Here is a 12,885-nt window from a genome sequence, read left to right as displayed (position 1 = left end):
GTTTCAGTTTCTGCAGGAGAGTCACCTAGCGGTGTGATACGTCTCCGACGTATCGATAATTTCTTATGTTCCATGCCACATTATTGATGATATCTACATGTTTTATACACATTATATGTCGTATTTATGCATTTTCCGGCACTAACCTATTAACGAGATGCCGAAGAGCCAGTTGCTATTTTCTGCTATTTTTGGTTTCAGAAATCCTACAAAGGAAATATTCTCGTAATTAGACGAAATCAACGCCCAGGGGCCTATTTTGCCACGAAGCTTCCAGAAGAACGAAGAGAAGACGAAGTGGGGCCACGGGGCGCCGCCACACTAGGGCGACGCGGCCCAGGAGGGGCCCGCGCGGCCCTGCTGTGTGGGGCCCCCGTGACCCCTCCGACTCCGCCCTTCCGCCTACTTAAGGTCTTCGTCGTGAAACCCCCAGTACCGAGAGCCACGATACGGAAAACCTTACTGAGACGCCGCCGCCGCCAATCCCATCTCGGGGGATTCTGGAGATCACCTCCGGCACCCTGCCGGAGAGGGGATTCATCTCCCGGAGGACTCTTCACTGCCATGGTCGCCTCCGGAGTGATGAGTGAGTAGTTCACCCCTGAACTATGGGTCCATAGCAGTAGCAAGATGGTTGTCACCCCTGGATAGCGGTCTATGTACTTTGTCGTAATGCCCAATTAAATCTCACAATATTCATCATATCATGTATGTGCATTGTTATGCCCTCTCTATTTGTCAATTGCCCGACTGTAATTTGTTCACCCAACATGCTATTTATCTTATGGGAGAGACGCCTCTAGTGAACTGTGGACCCCGGTCCATTCTTTTACATCTGAAATACAAATCTGCTGCTATTGTTCTTTACTGTTCTTTGCAAACAATCATCATCCACACTATACATCTAATCCTTTGTTACAGCAAGCCGGTGAGATTGACAACCTCACTGTATCGTTGGGGCAAAGTACTTTGGTTGTGTTGTGCAGGTTCCACGTTAGCGCCGGAATCCCTGGTGTTGCGCCGCACTACATCCCTCTGCCATCAACCTTCAACGTGCTTCTTGGCTCCTCCTGGTTCGATAAACCTTGGTTTCTTTCTGAGGGAAAACTTGTCGTTGTACGCATCACACCTTCCTCTTGGGGTTCCCAACGGACGCGTGCTGTACGCGTATCAAGACTGTTTTCTGGCGCCGTTGCCGGGGAGATCAAGACACGCTGCAAGGGGAGTCTCCACAATCCAATCTCTCTACTTTGTTTTTGTCTTGCTTTATTTTATTTACTACTTTGTTTGCTGCATTATATCAAAATACAAAAAAATTAGTTGCTAGCTTTACTTTATTTACTGTCTTGCACTCTATATCAAAAACACAAAAAAAATAGTTACTTGCATTTGCTTTACTTTTTTCAACATGTTTCCTTTTAATTTTACTGTAAAAGATATACCTGTGGGACAAGGGTCTATAATTGGAAGAGATAATATAGAAGAATTTTTCACCCATGTTAGTAAGCATGAAGATCTTAAAGATATACCCCTTGCAAAAGCTGTCCCTACTTATGAAGATGCCTCTGTTTGTTTGGTACGCATGATGGAAGCTAGATTTATTAGTCTCAACCCCATGATACAACACATGTTTCTTACACTTTCCGATATGGAGCGGGGAGAGAAGAGAGATTTTGTTCTAAAAGTCTTAGTGCGAGAATTTGCAGATATAGCTAAAGAAGCTAGAAAAGTTTTTAGTAAGCATGAAAGGCTTGGTATGATCACCGACTTTAAAAGAACACTTGAAAAAATGGATATGGATAGAATAAAGTACACTAATAATGTTAATGATGGTGGGGAGATTAAAGCACCAATACCATGTAAGCTCCTAGCAATGCATGAAGCTCTAGATAATAATTATGCTTGGCTTGTTCCTGAAAATTTGTTTGATGAGAGCAGCAAGCCCAAGACTAATGAAAAGGGAGCCGCTGAAACTTATGTATCCAGCATACTATGCATGGTTGAGAAAACTCCCAACACCCAAGGTAATGTCGATGATTCATCTCTTGATAATACTTGATATACACTTTCTGCGCCTAGCTGAAAGGCGTTAAACAAAAAGCGCTTATGGGAGACAACCCATGTTTTTACTACAGTATTTTTGTTTTATATTTGAGCCTTGGAAGTTCTTTACTACTGTAGCAACCTCTCCTTATCTTAGTTTTGTGCATTGTTGTGCCAAGTAAAGTCTTTGATAGTAAGGTTCATACTAGATTTGGATTACTGCGCAGAAACAGATTTCTTTGCTGTCACGAATTTCGACCTGCCTCTCTGTAGGTAGCTCAGAAAAATATGCCAATTTACGCGCGTGATCCCCAGATATGTACGCAACTTTCATTCAATTTGGGCATTTTCATTTGAGCAAATCTGGTGCCTCAATAAAATCCATCTTTACGGACTGTTCTGTATTGACAGATTCTGCCTTTTATTTCGCATTGCCTCTTTTGCTATGATGGATGAATTTCTTTGTTCCATTAATGTCCAGTAGCTTTATGAAATGTACAGAAGTGTTAAGAATGATTGTGTCACCTCTGAACATGTTAATTTTTATTATGCACTAACCCTCTAATGAGTTGTTTCGAGTTTGGTGTGGAGGAAGTTTTCAAGGATCAAGAGAGGGAATTGATGCAATATGATCAAGGAGAGTGAAAGCTCTAAGCTTGGGGATGCCCGGTGGTTCACCCCTGCATATTTTAAGAAGACTCAAGCGTCTAAGCTTGGGGATGCCCAATGCATCCCCTTCTTCATCGACAACATTATCAGGTTCCTCCCCTGAAACTATACTTTTATTCCGTCACATCTTATGTGCTTTGCTTGGAGCGTCGGTTTGTTTTTGTTTTTGTTTTGTTTGAATAAAATGGATCCTAGCATTCATTGTGTGGGAGAGAGACACGCTCCGCTGTTGCATATGGACAAATATGTCCTTAGTCTTTACTCATAGTATTCATGGCGAAGGTTGAATCTTCTTCGTTAAATTGTTACATGGTTGGAATCGGGAAATGCTATATGTAGTAATTCTAAAATGTCTTGAATAATTTGATATTTGGAAATTGTTGTGCTCATGTTTAAGCTCTTGCATCATATACTTTGCACCCATTAATGAAGAAACACCTAGAGCTTGCTAAATTTGGTTTGCATATTTGGTCTCTCTAAAGTCTAGATAATTTCTAGTATTGAGTTTGAACAACAAGGAAGACGGTGTAGAGTCTTATAATGTTTACAATATGTCTTTTATGTGAGTTTTGCTGCATCGGTTCATCCTTGTGTTTGTTTCAAATAACCTTGCTAGCCTAAACCTTGTATCGAGAGGGAATACTTCTCATGCATCCAAAATCCTTGAGCCAACCACTATGCCATTTGTGTCCACCATACCTACCTACTACATGGTATTTCTCCGCCATTCCAAAGTAAATTGCTTGAGTGCTACCTTTAAAATTTCCATTCTTTACCTTTGCAATATATAGCTCATGGGACAAATAGCTTAAAAACTATTGTGGTATTGAATATGTACTTATGCACTTTATCTCTTATTAAGTTGCTTGTTGTGCGATAACCATGTTTTCTGGGGACGCCATCAACTACTCTTTGTTGATCATGTGAGTTGCTATGCATGTCCGTCTTTTCTGAAGTAAGGGAGATCTACCACTTTAATGGATAGAGCATGCATATTGTTAGAGAAGAACATTGGGCCGCTAACTAAAGCCATGAATCATGGTGGAAGTTTCAGTTTTGGACATATATCCTCAATCTCATATGAGAACACTAATTGTTGCTACATGCTTATGCATTAAAGAGGAGTCCATTATCTGTTGTCCATGTTGTCCCGGTATGGATATCTAAGTTGAGAATAATCAAAAGCGAGAAATCCAAAATGCGAGCTTTCTCCTTAGACCTTTGTACAGGCGGCATGGAGGTACCCCTTTGTGACACTTGGTTAAAACATGTGTATTGCGATGATCCCGGTAGTCCAAGCTAATTAGGACAAGGTGCGGGCACTATTAGTATACTATGCATGAGGCTTGCAACTTGTAAGATATAATTTACATGATACATATGCTTTATTACTACCGTTGACAAAATTGTTTCTTGTTTTCTAAATCAAAGCTCTAGCACAAATATAGCAATCGATGCTTTCCTCTGCGAAGGACCTTTCTTTTACTTTTAATGTTGAGTCAGTTCACCTATTTCTCTCCACCTCAAGAAGCAAACACTTGTGTGAACTGTGCATTGATTCCTACATACTTGCATATTGCACTTGTTATATTACTCTATGTTGACAATATCCATGAGATATACATGTTACAAGTTGAAAGAAACCGCTGAAACTTAATCTTCTTTTGTGTTGCTTCAATACCTTTACTTTGATTTATTGCTTTATGAGCTAACTCTTATGCAAGACTTATTGATGCTTGTCTTGAAAGTACTATTCATGAAAAGTCTTTGCTTTATGATTCATTTGTTTACTCATGTCATTACCATTGTTTTGATCGCTGCATTCATTACATATGTTTACAATAGTATGATCAAGGTTATGATGGCATGTCACTCCAGAAATTATCTTTGTTATCGTTTACCTGCTCGGGACGAGCACGAACTAAGCTTGGGGATGCTGATACGTCTCCAACGTATCGATAATTTCTTATGTTCCATGCCACATTATTGATGATATCTACATGTTTTATACACATTATATGTCGTATTTATGCATTTTCCGGCACTAACCTATTAACGAGATGCCAAAGAGCCGATTCTTTGTTTTCTGCTGTTTTTGGTTTCAGAAATCCTACAAAGGAAATATTCTCGGAATTGGACGAAATCAACGCCCGGGGGCCTATTTTGCCACGAAGCTTCCGGAAGACCGAAGAGAAGACGAAGTGGGGCCACGGGGCGCCGCCACACTAGGGCGGCGCGGCCCGGGAGGGGCCCGCGCGGCCCTGCTGTGTGGGGCCCCCGTGACCCCTCCGACTCCGCCCTTCCGCCTACTTAAGGTCTTCGTCGCGAAACCCCCGATACCGAGAGCCACGATACGGAAAATCTTGCGAGACGCCGCCGCCGCCAATCCCATCTCGGGGGATTCTGGAGATCACCTCCGGCACCCTGCCGGAGAGGGGATTCATCTCCCGGAGGACTCTTCACCGCCATGGTCGCCTTCGGAGTGATGAGTGAGTAGTTCACCCCTGGACTATGGGTCCATAGCAGTAGCTAGATGGTTTTCTTGTCCTCATGTGCTTCATTGTCGGATCTTGTGAGCTGCCTAACATGATCAAGATCATCTATCTGTAATTCTATATGTTGTGTTTGTCGGGATCCGATGGATAGAGAATACTATGTTATGTTGATTATCAATCTATTACCTATGTGTTGTTTATGATCTTGCATGCTCTCCGTTATTAGTAGAGGCTCTGGCCAAGTTTTTACTCTTAACTCCAAGAGGGAGTATTTATGCTCGATAGTGGGTTCATGCCTCCATTAAATGCGGGACGAGTGACGGAAAGTTCTAAGGTTGTGGATGTGCTTGTTGCCCCTAGGGATAAAACATTGATGCTATGTCCGAGGATGTAGTTATTGATTACATTACGCACCATACTTAATGCAATTGTCTGTTGTTTTGCAACTTAATACTGGAAGGGGTTCGGATGATAACCTCGAAGGTGGACTTTTTAGGCATAGATGCATGCTGGATAGCGGTCTATGTACTTTGTCGTAATGCCCAATTAAATCTCACAATATTCATCATATCATGTATGTGCATTGTTATGCCCTCTCTATTTGTCAATTGCCCGACTGTAATTTGTTCACCCAACATGCTATTTATCTTATGGGAGAGACACCTCTAGTGAACTGTGGACCCCGGTCCATTCTTTTACATCCGAAATACAAATCTGCTGCTATTGTTCTTTACTTGTTCTTTGCAAACAATCATCATCCACACTATACATCTAATCCTTTGTTACGAGCAAGCCGGTGAGATTGACAACCTCACTTGTTTCGTTGGGGCAAAGTACTTTGGTTGTGTTGTGCAGGTTCCACGTTGGCGCCGGAATCCCTGGTGTTGCGCCGCACTACATCCCGCTGCCATCAACCTTCAACGTGCTTCTTGGCTCCTCCTGGTTCGATAAACCTTGGTTTCTTTCTGAGGGAAAACTTGCCGCTGTACGCATCACACCTTCCTCTTGGGGTTCCCAACGGACGCGTGCTGTACGCGTATCACAGTGCATCAAGCACATATTGCAGATTTCCGCCAGCGAGGAAGATCCTCACCTGACGGAACCAGTCGGTGAAGTTGCTACCGTTGCTCTTAAGCTTTTCTTTCTCTAGGAACTGGTTCAAATTGATTGGGGACGCCATATCTACAAATATTTGCAATAGTTTAGACTAATGTTTATGACAAATTGAGTTCAAATTTTAATTCAACAAAATTAAAAATTTAGGTGAACTCCCACTCAAAACAATATCCCTCGCATTGTCTTAGTGATCACACGAAACAAATCCACTACATCAAGCACGATCATCACGAGAAGAGATGTAATTTCAATGGCGAACACTCAAAGTGTTCATCATATCAATCATATGATTCATGCTCTACCTTTCGGTATCACGTGTTCCGAGACCATGTCTGTACATGCTAGGCTCGTCAAGGCCACCTTAGTATCCGCATGTGCAAAACTGGCTTGCACCCGTTGTATGCACTTGTTGATTCTATCACACCCGATCATCACGAGATGCTTCGAAACGACAAGTCTGGCAATGGTGCTACTAAGGATGAACACTTTATTATCTTGATATTTTAGTGAGAGGGATCATCTTATAATGCTACCGTCGCGATCTAAGCAAAATAAGATGCATAAAGGATTAACATCACATGCAGTTCATATGTGATATGATATGGACCTTTTGTCTTTGCGCCTTTGATCTTCATCTCCAAAGCATGGACATGATCTCCATCATCAACGGGCATGATCTCCATCATCGTCGGTGTAGCGTCAAGGTCAATGGCGCCGTCTTCATGATTGTTCTCCCATGTAGCAACTATTACAACTTCTTTGAAATACTACTCAACATGAAATTTAAAGACAGCCATAAGGCTCCTGCCGGTTGCCACAATACAATAATGATCATCTCATACATATTCATCATCACATTATGGCCATATCACATCACCAAACCCTGCAAAAACAAGTTAGACGTCTCTAATTTGGTTTGCATATTTTACGTGGTTTAGGGTTTTCGAGTAAGATCTAATCTACCTACGAACATGAACCACAACGGTGATACTAGTGTTTTCAATAGAAGAGTAAATTGAATATTCACTATAGTAGGAGAGACAGACACCCGCAAAGCCACTTATGCAATTGTTATCACCAGAATTTGACCGGGTCAGAGGTGGGCCGCGATTGGAGATGGGCTTGAAGAATATACATAGAAGAAATACATGAATCGGCCTTCCATACCAAGTTTGGGCTAGTTTGCCCATGTATCTGTAACACAGTAGGATATGTGTCGTTTAGAAGTTAGAGTTTAACCCGTGCACGGTTAGGTGCACGCCTGAATTAGAAAGTCCCCTGGACTATAAATATGTATCTAGGGTTTATGAAATAAACAACAATCAACGTTCACCACAAACCAATCTCGGCGCATCGCCAACTCCCCCGTCTCGAGGGTTTCTTCCGGGTAAGCACCATGCTGCCTAGATCGCATCTTGCGATCTAGGCAGCACACGTTTATTCGTTGTTCATGCGTTGCTCGTACTGAAGCCTTTTTGATGGCGAGCAACGTAGTTATCATAGATGCTTTAGGGTTAGCATTGTTCTTTGTATCACATGCTATCGTCGTGCAACCCTTAGGCATCTAGCCGCCCTTACGCCTGTCACGGGTGTAAGGGCGGCACCCCGCTTGATCATTGTTTAGTAGATTCGATCCGTTATGATTGCTCCTTGTTCTTCAAGGATTAGTTTAATATCTGCATTGTTAGGCCTTACAAACGGGTCGAAGGATCCAGTGGCGCGTAGGGTGTAGTTTGCTAGCCCTAGACAGGAAGTTCCGAGGATCAACTTCGTGTTGGTTTTTAGGCCTTGTCTAGGGTCGGTTTACGATCACCGTGCGTGGCCGCGAGGCTCGATCACGAGTAGGATGTTCCGATTATGCGGTGAAAACCCCAGATCGTAGTAGGTCGCTTTAGCTTTATCTTGATCAAGCAGGACCACCATCCGATCGTACACCTCGTACGTATCATGGGTGGATCGGCTCTTTGAGCCGATTCACGGGATAACTCGAGAGCCGATCGAGGCTCGTATTTAATGTTCACGTGTATGCCATGCAGGAAACTAAGCGAGGCATCATCCAACACCTTCCCGACCAGGTATAGGTCAGGTGGCACGCCCTTGCATCGGCATCGGACGTGTGCGCAGAAGGCTTTGCGGGCCGTCGCTCGGAGGGACCAGGGCCAGCCGCAGTCCTGGGAGATTCCCGGCTCTACGGTGTTGCCCGTCGCTGCCCGCCGGTGGGTTTCTGACCGCAACACATTCTGTCACGCCCGGTGGGACGATCTTCGACATCCACCGCATCGCCATCTACATCCGAGATGGCGGAAGGCACTCCGGTCAAGTACGAGGATCTGACTGAGGAGCTCAAGAAGAAGCATGACGAGATCAAAGCAGTCCTCGAAGCCGACCTCATCGGCTCTTTTCACAGAACCCGCTCACATGGCATCAGGTGGAAGGGGTTCTCGCCTGAAGGTGCGCTCGATGGAGTGGACCTGTCCTCCCCGTCAGAAGAACGCACCAGGTCGCTGCGTCAGGAGATCAACTTCATGGTGGCTCATTCGCTGCACCGCCACTCTGAGAGCCTGGTGAAAACTTTGGAGCGTGTCGCTCTGCGCGTGATCCAGGAAATCATGAGCCATCAGTATTCTCCGTCAGGACCAGCTCTGGGGACTTACCAAGGAGAGATGCCACTCCAGTCCCGTCCACCGCTGCCGTTCGCGTTGGCAGCACCAGATGTGCCGAGTTCATCGGCATACGTCGTCTACAAGATTGGTGGTGACCCTAGTGACTACCAATTCTTACATGAGGCGCCCAAGGAGATCCCCCACGGATACACGTGCGCATACGTGCCAGACTGCGATGGCTCGGGCACTCTCGAACCGGACCGCAACGACGGGGACTTCGGAACAGCAGGAGGAACGTCGGGAACAGATCTTGAGAAGCAGACGTGGCTAGCTAAGTACGCCACTCCGACAAACCTCCAGAGCTCAGCTCCTGCAGTTGGCTCAGAACTGGAAAAGCAAGCATGGCTGGCTAAGTATGCTACCCCGGCGAATCTTCAGAGTTCGACGGCTGCAGCCATCACCGCGGATCAGATTTGTACAATTCTGAAAGACCAGTTCGGTATGATGCCGAAAAGGAGGACAATCGGCTATTCCAAGCCGTACCCCAACGAGTACGAATTGATCCCGCTACCACCCAAATATCGGCTCCCTGACTTCACAAAGTTTAATGGATCAGATGGTTCCAGCTCCATCGAGCATGTGAGCCGATATTTGGCACAGCTGGGCACGATCTCGAGCATCAGACGAGCTGCGCGTGAGGTTCTTCGCACAGTCCCTCACAGGATCGGCTTTCGGGTGGTACACATCGCTGCCACCAAACTCAATCCGGACTTGGAAGCAGTTGGAAGAGCAGTTCCACATACAGTATCACTCAGAGGCTTCCGAGGCTGGCATTGCCGATCTAGCACAAGTACGACAGAGGCGCGGGGAAACAGTGGTAGAATACGTCCAGCGCTTCAGGACCGTTAGGAACCGATGCTATTCGGTTCATGTAAGTGAAAAAGAAGCAGTCGAGTTGGCGGTGGTGGGTCTCTCATCATCGATCAAGGACGTGGCCTCCCAAGCAGACTACCCTTCACTGGCGCACATGGTGCAAAAGCTGTCAGCATATGAACAGCGCCACCCAGATGTTTACCAGGATAAATTCAAGCGCGCGGTGGTCCTGGTTGAGGCAGGCGAAGATGAAGGTGCTGCGGGAGATCAAGAGGTAGCAGTGGATGAATGGACTCGGGGGGCAAGCCCCGTGTCCTGTAAGTGGGTTAAGCCACAAGGTCCTCCAAAGGGGTTTGACTTCGACGTGACCAAAGCTGAGCAGATTTTCGACCTCTTACTCAAGGAGAAGCAGCTAAAGTTACCCGAAGGCCACAAGATCCCCACGGTGCAAGAGCTGAACGGAAAGCCATACTGCACATGGCATAACACGTTCACCCACGCCACCAACGACTGCAGGGTGTGGCGTTAACAGGTCCAAATGGCGATAGAACAAGGGCGGCTAATTTTCAGCCAGTACGCCATGAAGGTCGACACACACCCCTTCCCCGCCGTTAACATGGTGGAGTATACTTACCATGGAGGGTGCCAGCCAGATTTCTCGTGCAATATCAACATGGTAGGACCTGGGCACCACTGCGGTAAGGACGGAGATGAGGGCAGCTGCTCTCATAGCAAGGATACGAGAGGAAGCCGCTCCACGCGATCGGCTCCGTCACGATGGCAAGCGCTACATCACAGAGGGAGAAGTGAGGAACGTAAGATATCAGCGACCTCTCTCTGATCACCTCCTCAACAAGTATGTGGGTCAATACGACCAACGCCGGCGATACAACGACGATGATGAAAATGATCGTCTGGCTAGGGACGACAGGAGACGTCGTCGGCATGATCGCGACGAGGAGCGATATGAGCGCCACGCCAAGGAAAAGTCGAGAGAGCAAGACGACGTGGATAGGCACTGGGACTGCCCCTTCTTCAGACACTGCTGGGATTCAGGAATGAGCCGATTGCCCACAATCGGCAACTGCCCAGAATGTAAACAAAAGAAGAAGGATGCAGCTAACGTGTCCGTGTTCAAACGTCTAGGGCCTCTCCTGCCTCGGAACAGGCGTGCTGAGTCCGCTCGGGTGAAAGATCTCGAGGAACTAGAGGACGATGATGAAGAAGAAGACAAGTATCATCGGCCAAGGTGGTGCCCTGATGGGCTCAGCCGTTCCCAAAAGCGAAGGGTTCAGCGTCTACGCGGGTTGGAGGAAGCTGAAAGGTTATACCTGCACACGTTGAGGAAGGCGCGGCCTGATCTGGCCGCTAAAATTCAGCGAACCCTGGACGAAGAAGGTCGGCCACAAAGGAAAGAGTTGGCGCCCCAGACAAAAGAAAGCCGATGATGAGACATCGGCTGGCACAAACATGGTCTCCATCCTTCCAACGGAGTTTAGTGCTCCAGGATTAGACGAAGCACCTGTGGCACAACTTGACTGCGGCCCACGGCCGGTCATCTTTGAGAAGCCACGAGAGAGAAGCTACGGAGCATCCGAAGGCCCCGTACTTGCGAGGTTACATCAATGGGCAGCTCTGTCAACAAGATGTTGGTGGACACCGGAGCGGCGATTAACATTATGCCATACTCCATGCTACGTCGGTTGGGACGCTCTAGCCCGGATCTGATCAAGACCAATGTGACACTGAGCGATTTCAACGGCCAAGCATCTGACGCACAAGGTGTTCTGAACGTGGATCTGACCGTAGGAAGGAAAACCGTCCCTACGACGTTTTTTTGTTGTCGACAGCAAGAGCTCCTATGCTGTCCTACTAGGGAGAGATTGGATCCACGCCAACTGTTGCATTCCATCCACGATGCACCAATGCCTAATACAGTGGGATGGAGATGAAGTAGAAGTCGTCCACGCAGATGATTCAGCCGAGATTTCAACGGCTGGCATGGACGTTTGGGAGATATCAGGCCAAGAGCCACTCTCAGGTATCAATTTGGACGACTGCGAGCGCATCGACGTGACAAAGAACGGGGTTAGGCTGGTTTTATCCACCGGCCTGACCGTGTAACAAAAGCAACATCGATGGACAAACGTGGCGATGCCGATCCAGGTGATCGGCCCCAAGGATCTGTGGAGGAACATTGCAAAACCTTCATCGAGCAAGCAACATGGAGGCCGATTCCAGCAATCGGCCAAAATTATCCTCACCATACATTCTGCACGGGTTCAGCATTTGATCCAACAGGGAATACCTGAAGAGCCGATACCCTCAATTACTTGAAAGAATCGGCTCGGGGGGCACCTAGGTGGATAAAACACGAGGATATGAAGTGGAAGTATCTTTCAAATGCCCAGCAGCCCAAGATTTTCTTTGATGATGGGCATTGAAGTATGGGGGCCGATACTTAAATCGGCCGTAAAAAATTCAAAAAAAATTTAAGCACAGCCGATGCGCAGACATCGACTTAAGGATAGAAAGCCGATGCATGGGCCATCGACTCAGAAGGTACAACAAGCAAGGTGGTGACTTGGTTGATGTCACGTTCAGAGGTTGTTACGTCTAGAGTTTTGGAGACCACCAGAAATTCAAAACATCCTCACCGGAAGTTACATCAGCCTGCCGAAGATGATGAGCCGATCTGATCAGCAAGACGCAAGAATTGGACTGGAGAAGCTCGGGGGGCAGGTTACCATCTGAAGGTTCTCTCCTCTGGAGAGCCGATTTTGTTCAAATCGGCTGGCTCTGCATTATAATTTGGAAGCCGATGGTGGCACCTGGCTCACCTCTTTTCTCGCCTTGACTGAGGCTCGGGGGGCAGCTTGCCCTAAAGGATGGTCGCTGCGGGAAAATAGAGCAGGATTTCAGCTCCGGCCTCCGAGTTGATTCAGCAATGGTCCTAGAACTCTCCCGAAGGCAAAGGGGATTTGGAAAAGAAGGATTTGGCAGGAGAACATCTGGTAACCTAAGGTTAATGATGAGACCAGGCATTATTTCAGGAGTTTTGCCGTTAAATCTAACGCTGCGCTCAA

This window comes from Lolium rigidum, chromosome 4 (genome assembly GCF_022539505.1).
Source record: "Lolium rigidum isolate FL_2022 chromosome 4, APGP_CSIRO_Lrig_0.1, whole genome shotgun sequence".
Taxonomy (NCBI): Eukaryota; Viridiplantae; Streptophyta; class Magnoliopsida; order Poales; family Poaceae; genus Lolium; species Lolium rigidum.
The sequence above is the reverse complement of the archived record's forward strand: the minus strand, read 5'-3'. Positions refer to the sequence as shown.